The sequence below is a fragment of the Macrobrachium rosenbergii genome, chromosome 2 (genome assembly GCF_040412425.1).
Source record: "Macrobrachium rosenbergii isolate ZJJX-2024 chromosome 2, ASM4041242v1, whole genome shotgun sequence".
Lineage (NCBI taxonomy): Eukaryota > Metazoa > Arthropoda > Malacostraca > Decapoda > Palaemonidae > Macrobrachium > Macrobrachium rosenbergii.
The window spans coordinates 76961125-76969067 of NC_089742.1; the positions used below are offsets into that span (position 1 = coordinate 76961125).

The 7943-nt window shown below is 39.4% G+C and overlaps 1 long non-coding RNA gene across 1 annotated transcript; it reads left to right on the top strand.

Annotated features, from left to right (window-relative positions):
* The first annotated feature begins 584 nt into the window (after positions 1-584).
* LOC136849996 (uncharacterized) lies at positions 585-6714 on the top strand. Its single transcript, XR_010856501.1, has 4 exons — positions 585-679; positions 5707-5840; positions 6093-6225; positions 6602-6714. It is a non-coding gene; the product is annotated as an uncharacterized lncRNA (long non-coding RNA).
* The last annotated feature ends 1229 nt before the right edge of the window (positions 6715-7943 follow it).

Genomic DNA, 7943 nt, shown 5'->3' on the forward strand with positions numbered 1-7943 from the left:
ACACTGTTTGTTCCGAGAGAGAGAGAGAGAGAGAGAGAGAGAGAGAGAGAGAGAGAGAGAAAGGGGCAGGAGGTCACGGTACGAAGCAAGTGTACATGTTTTGCAAATCCTGCTACAGTTTTAGCCGTATTACTTATCATAGATCACACAATAATAAAAGAAAATGAACAGAGTTCAGCCGTTTCCTTACATCTATGGTAAAATAACTTCAAATGGCTGTTCAGATAAAGCTCATAATCTAAGCAAATGGACTTGAATTTTTTTTTTTTTTTTATTCTGCTGCATCTAGCGTAATCTGTGACCTTCCCTGACTTCCCCGTTTTAACAAAGCTACCTATTCAGTCAAGCATCAAATATGAAATTAAACTTGCATCTCCTTAGTCTGCATGTTAAAGTTCCAATGCATTCATCATTCACAATTTTCCAAAATTACGGTGTTACCCGGTGACGTAACGTCAGCTGGAGGAAGCCTCTCTTTTTCAGCCAATCAGAGGGTCGGTTCCTCCTCACGTCTGTAAAGGAATGTCACTGACGTTCTGATTGGTCCAAAGATTGTTAAAGGCAACCGGAACTTCGAAAAGCAAGAAAAAGGGCAGTGTTATGACTGTGTTTCGTCTGTGGGATTCTCAGCTATATTCGTAGGATTTTTCCACATTTTTCCGACGTTGTTGTGAAAAAGGTACGTTTTTTTGTGATTTGGGTTCATCCGCTGAACGAGGTCTTTGGTGTCAGTCTAGAATATAATCAAGTTACGAAGGCGTTTCGTCCTCAAGCTGAAAGCCGCCCAGAGGAACGGTCATATGGTCGACCATTTCAGTAGAGAAACTGGAGTTGAATTCAGTAATATTGTGAATAGGAAAATGATTAGTGATTTATGCAATGAGATTTCTTGCAAGGGCGATTAAAGTGACTAGGCAGCAGGATAAAAGTCCTGGGGTTTAATTCATATCTTTACAGGGTCTCCTATAGGCCCTCGTTTAGTGCAACAAGTACTGCTTATCATGAGATATCAGTTGATGGCATTGCTGGCCTGCTTCCCCGTGCAGTCGGGTCTCGACTGAGGAAAACTAATCATGGTTTTCCCGACTGTCGTTGAAACATATTAAAATGGTTACTATACACTGACCGGAGAATAAATTATTTTATTATGGGTGTTGTTAAAGTACCTTGTCTGAAGCGCTGAGAGGTTTATAATGAGGCGGCGAGTAGGAGGCCGAGTCAAGGTGTACCCTGATTTATTATTGTTGTTTAAGATTAAGCTAGCATTGCGCTGGCACGGTCTCTTGCTCTAGGAGCAGCCCGTACAAGATTTATTGGCACTGTTGTTGTCATTGATTGAGCTGGCTTTATGCCAGCACTGGCTCTTGTTCATAGAGCAGCCCGTAATTATTGACACAAAATCTCGGGCAAGTCAAGAGCTCTTGTGAGCTTAAAAGTAGCCAGATGTGTTTTCTCACACCTGGAAAAATGGGTAACAATTGTATATACAGATTGGAAAGAGAGTTAGTACATGCGGATGGAAAGCTTGCAATGTCTGACTTGCGTTCGTAATTACAGTTCTAACAATGTCATAAAGTGGCTTCCGAAAAATGCGCAAAAGATCCTTTGAATCAGGAGCGCTGGATCTGTGTTTCTTGAGAGTACTGTACTCGGTGCGTCGCTCAGATTTTTGTTTTCGAAGCGAGGATGCCCTGAGGGTCAAGGAGACCGATCGGGACCTCTTAGGTTTTTGTTATAATTTTGGCAAATTGAAGTAACAAAAAGTCTTTATTCGATAGGGAATAATAGACAGATTTCTTGAAGTTATTCATGCTGGGTATTCTTGCTATTCTTAACAGCTGACGGGATAACATATTCGTTTCAATAACACCATCATTTGACTTACAGGTCAAGAAAGTACATAAATGAAACTTGCTACAGTACATCACCCGCTCCACGAAATAGCTAAGGGACATATCCTGTAATTTAAAGCCAATACCAAAGAATACCAGTGATTTATTGAAGCAAATATTACGTTAATATTTACGTGTAGTTAAATTATAGTTCACACCCACGTCCCTACCACCCCTGACAATGTCTATATACTGTACCTCTGATGTGCTAAGTTTTTCTATTGCTATGGGGAGAAGTCTAATCTTGATGCTTAAATAACGTATAATTGGAATGTTTAAAAGTTCTGTGGACGGTGAAGTTACTACTTGAATGCCTTATTACTTCAAAGCCAGATTTAAACTTATGAAGAGGTTTGTGCTTAACGCGACACCACTGAGTATATCGTATGGGTTTTCCCCCTTAAATGCCTCTGTTTATATTGACTGAAATACTTTGCTATCAGAAAATTACATTCAAAATAAATCATATTGGTGTTAAAATTATCGTTCAATTCGTCGTTTGCTTTCAGAACAAGCGTGTTTTAAATGGATCCTGTCAGACGTGTTAAAATCCAGATGGATTCCAATCAGTTTTTTGCACAAACAATGTATAGTGTCGTTCAAAAAAACTACCACGCCCCCCTCCCCAAAAGTCCCACCGCCTTCCTTCGCACGAGGATTGAAGTAAAAAACTTGAGTAGGGCAGGAAACGAGACAAACCTATTGAATGGCTAAGCCTCTACATCACATAATAAATCAACAAAGACAAAGTGTGAGCCACAAAAAATGCATATTTCATGTCCACGTTTCCATGTTTTCTCGCCGTGAGATTCTCTCTCTCTCTCTCTCTCTCTCTCTCTCTCTCTCTCTCTCTAACAAGGCAGACCCAGTTACGGTAAAGCTGGAGATGGGTGAGAAGTGGTTGGTAGTAGAGTGGGAGAGGAATGTTGGTGTGTTTTTTCTGCCAATGTCTCTGAGGAAGGTAGGTGGATTTTATTTGTCCTAAATCATATTAAATCCAATTACATATCAAATTTATATTCTCTGATTAGTGCTTTATCTTCCTGAACCTACAACGTTTACTCTATGCATTATGGTCATTATTGATGATTTTCCGTAAATTGATTGATTTAGGTTCATTTAAAGTGGCTTCGTTAGTGATACGTTGTTTTTGATTAAGCTGGCTCTATGCCAGCACGGGCTCTTGCTCATAGAGCAGCCCGTAAATAGTGAAACAACCCGCTTTGTAGCTGAGCTCAAGACGGATTGTTTATTAGCAAATATTCGCTCCTCAGATGTTAAAACTTTTTGGTCTGTTGCCTGGATTCCAATGTGAGGTTCAGAGGAAAATGGTATCCGAATGTTAGACCAAATGAGGGTCAATAGTAGGGCTTCCAAAAATTGACATCAAAAGCGTAACCTAGAAACAAATGGTACAAAGTGAACTCTTCGTCCTGTTTTTGCAAGACGTTCAGTTCCACCTGTTGCTGAGTGTTTTACTTTTAAGATTAGCTCGGTTTTTAACTCGTTTCTGAAAATGTATATATAGCTGTTGTCAAATCTTTCTCTTGTATTGCTCCAACCAGGGAAGCTTTTGATTTGATGTCGAATCTGTCTCTTAATTAAGGACCTTCACGTAGCTTCAGACCCTTGTAGAGGGTTAGTTCCGTCAGTGAACCTCACGCGGAGCACTGAAGGTATTACTTACGGTTCTTTGCAACGGTCTCGGGCCCCCAGCTGCAATCCCTTTCATTAATTTTAATGTACCTCCGTTCATATTCTCTTTCTTCCATCGTACGTTCCACCCTTTCCTAACAATTGTTTCATAGTGCAACTGCGAAGTCTTCCCCCTGTTAAACCTTGAAAGGTCTTCTGTAGTCTCAGCACTGAATGACCACATAGGCCCCAGCTCTTGCTTTTTTGCCTAAATTTTATATTCCATTCCATGTCGCTTCAGACATTTCCTTTGAATTTCGGATGGTGGAAAGGGCATATGAAGCCATGCATCGAAAATGTGTGAGTTTTGGATTTTTATTTCTGGCGAATGTACAATGCTCGACAATGATGGTCATATCGTAGATTTGAAGGCCGTGACCTGAAACGTTTTCACAAGTTAGGCTTTGCCTTTCAACACGATGTCGAACTTCTGATAAATGTGCTAAGTGTGTGCTGTTGATTATTTGATGTCCTGATTTGATTCTTCCTCATTTTGTGACCTATCGGCGCCAGTATACCTAAACGAGAGAGAGAGAGAGAGAGAGAGAGAGAGAGAGAGAGAGAGAGAGAGAGAGAGAGAGAGAGAGCGAGCGCTCCAGTCATTGCTCCATCGTGTCTGGTGGCCATGGCAAGGAAGGTTTGCCCCGCATATAGCTCGTACGTTACTTGGTTTTCATTATACATAACTCCTGACTTCTACTCGCCCATAAGTAGCTATCATTCCGGTTGTTTTGCAGATACAATAATTAGAGAGGGGTGCCCTTGATTTAATTTTCTTTAGACGGACGAAAATCAGGGTTAGTTTCCTTCTAAAGTGAAGACACAGTCAGGTCCAGCTTTCGAATAGAGCGTTATTGAAACTTGAAGCAAACCGTAGCACTCTGCCTAAGCGACAGCTGTTCAAAGAGAGATCTGAAATATCAAAGTTATATGATAAAAAGTTCATGCTTCATGCTTGGCAAGTCAAAATGGTCATTACTCATATTGATTGTTCTTCAATTCTCTCTCTCTCTCTCTCTCTCTCTCTCTCTCTCTCTCTCTCTCTCTCTCTCTCTCTCTCTCTCTCTCATTTCACTGGTAACGGGTTTTCCGACTGACGGGCCAGATTTCTTTCTTTAGTCTGGACTTGGTCCACATGTTATAGGTGACCAACTTGGATCTGCATGAACTGTCTAGTTCCAAACTTTCTTCCCTGAAATAACTGGAGTTAATTGCTTTTACTGACTGTAGATTGTTCAGAATAATTTGTCTGGCCATATTTCGGTAATAGTCTGTGGTACAGAAATGAACAAATTACTAACACGTGAAATCAGATACTTTCTGGTATGTTTCTTTATCACTGTATTAGTTTTCATCCTGACAGAAGTGTTTTTCGAATGACATTTTTTGGAAATTGTGCCATATTCATTGCAATTCGACCCCCGTAGGACGGTAGTGTCGTCAGTGCACCTCATGCGGTGCGCCGTAGGCATCATTTAAGGATCTATACAGCGTCCCTTCGGCCCGAGCTGCAACCTCTTTCATTCCTTTTAATGTACCTCCGTTCATATTCTCTTTCTTCCATCTGACTTTCCACCCTTTCTTACCAATTTTTAATAGTGCAACTGCGAGGGTTTTCCACCTGTTACGCCTTTCAAACATTTTTACTGTCAATTTCCATTTCAGCGCTGAATGACCTCATAGGTGCCAGCGCTTGGGCTTTGGCCTAAATTCGATAGTCTATTCTATTACAATTCGACAACTAACAGGCAAGAAGCAAGATGCCTTGAAAGTTATAATAATCCTGCCCGCCATATAGCTAGCCACAAATAGGAATGATAGCATTTAGTAAGAGTAGCCCCAGAAGAGGTTAATTAACAGATTATGTTGGCGTGTCAGGAAACGAGGTGGTTGACGAGCTCAGTCAACTATAGTGGAGAAAGTGTCACAATGATTATCCCATAGTAGATCAAATGTTCAAGATGCACTGGCAATCCAAGTGGAAAAGAACAGATATAGACCCCTTAGCATCTCATGATACTCCAAATTAAAAAAAAATAAAAGATAATTGTTTGAAGAACACTGGTCTTAACGTGAATCGAGTTGAAAGCAATTGTATGATATTGTCTTTCTCTTCCAGTTAAGGCCTTCCTGAGAACCTGGGTCTTGGTGATGACACAAAAGTGCCTTTGGCCATATGATTACAGACAGGAACCCTAGAGTGGCGTGATGGATGTAGAAAGAAACTTCGGGAAGAGGTTTTATTCCAGCATGGTAAGTTTTGTGCAAGATAGTTGTATTCTTTTTCTGGTACCTGTTCCAGCAGAGTCTGATGAAAGTGCCACTTATTTTGAGGCATCATATTGCACAATTGCAAGGAATTACTTACACAGTTTAATATGCCTATTCTAAAACTAGAATTTTAACAGATACACTCATCACCTATTTCAAAATGTTTATTGAGTCTTGAGAATATGACAGATATTATTACTTCTGGAATTACATGATATTGTCTTTCTCTTTCAGTTAAGGTCTTCCTGAGAACCTGGGTCTTGGTGATGACACAAAAGTGCCTTTGGCCATATGATTACAACAGGAACCATAGAGTGGCGCTATGGATGTAGAAAGAAGCTTCGGGAAGAGGTTTTATTCCAGCATGGTAAGTTGTGCGCAAGATAGTTGTATTCTTTTTCTGGTACCTGTTCCAACAGAGTCTGATAAAAGTGCCACTTATTTTGAGGCATCATACTGCACAGTTGCAAGGAATTACTTACGCAGTTTAAATTAATATGCCTATTTTAAAACTAGAATTTTAACAGATACACTCATCATCTATTTCAAAATTTTTATCGAGTCTTGAGAATATGACAGATATTATTGCTTCTGGAATTACCTTTGTACAAAAGCACGAACCCAAGCGAGAGAATTAATGCCTTTCTATAGCGATAGGTTGAACAAAAGCTCCTCTCTCCCTCAAAATAAAATTTCCTGTAACTCTACTTACAAGAATGTCATGAAGTTCTTTCATTTTTCAGGTTAACGATCCTCGACCGAGAGACTACTGCATCCCTTCACTGCTGTAGAAGGTAATTGTAAGATATATCTGTCATATCAAGCTCCCATCCTTGGACGAATGTTGGCGCCCTTTTAATTGAATTAAGGGATCATGATATCCGTGAGTTTATTCATGTTGTAACACGCTTATATTTGTAAAAGTCGATGAATTATTGCAGTTCTTCTGAGCTTTCATTCATGTTATAACATAGGACTAATTTATATTTAAAGAGAAACTCTTATTGCCTAACATTCCTTATAGCAGTATAACAATGCCTGAAAAATCAAAGTTTACAACAACAGAATTCGTGTTTGCTTAGATATTAACTGACTCTATTTTTGTAGTTTTGGTTTTCAAAAACACTGAAAAAGGGATCTCTTCATTTGGTCACACATTTAGAAAACCCCAAACCTATTACTTTAGGATTAAAGTTCCGCATTGAATCACAACTATGCAAATTTCAAGTAAGAATTCCTTGTGACAGAAGCTTTTGTAATTTAAATAGTCCCATTGAAATTTAAATGAAGGAATGAAGATGATAACCTTGCCAGAAGAAACTTTAGACCAAAACTGTAATATAAACCGTTTGTCTTCTATCACGCCTTGGTTACAGTGAAGGTCAAGAAGGCTTCATAAAGGCTGATCAAATGCTAACTGATCTGATGCAAGAAATTATTGTAAGCTATTTCAGATCAGAGAAGTTGGTGCAAATTCTAAGGGCTAAATAGTGGCTTTAGTGCGTCCATGATATTATTAGCCTTGGCACAGAATATTACACTCGTATTTTAACAAGTTATTAAAAAATAGGCAACTGAAATAGGAAAAGAACTTAATGGCGAATTATTGGTTCATTGCTACTTTCCGCCGACGTCCCCTGAATTCAGGTTTATCGGTTTATTTTCTATTCCCTCATACTGATTTATTCATCACCTTCTATAACTTATCTATATGCAGGCTGATTTCCCTTTGGAGCCCTCTTGGTTTATTCTAGTCTGTTGACTCTGTCCTAAGGGTTTTCAGCTGATGATTTAAAGAAAGGAAGAAAAAGCTGTCCTAATAAAGATGATAGTAAAGTACACAGTCGGAAAAGAACTGAGTTTTACATCGTATATTCATTATACCCTAGGATTTCGTAGATGTGAGATCTGAACTTGAAAGAAAGACGTTTGAATAGTGGAAAGACATGAAGTAATTGGTTGGATGTCCTTTGACACTGTCCCTTGGTGAGTTTTGCAAGAGAGTAAGGTGTTCAAGTGGTGGTGCTTCTTCTGTATCAGTGTCATTCACACTAACTCAGTTCCTTATATTGTGGTGGTTATAGT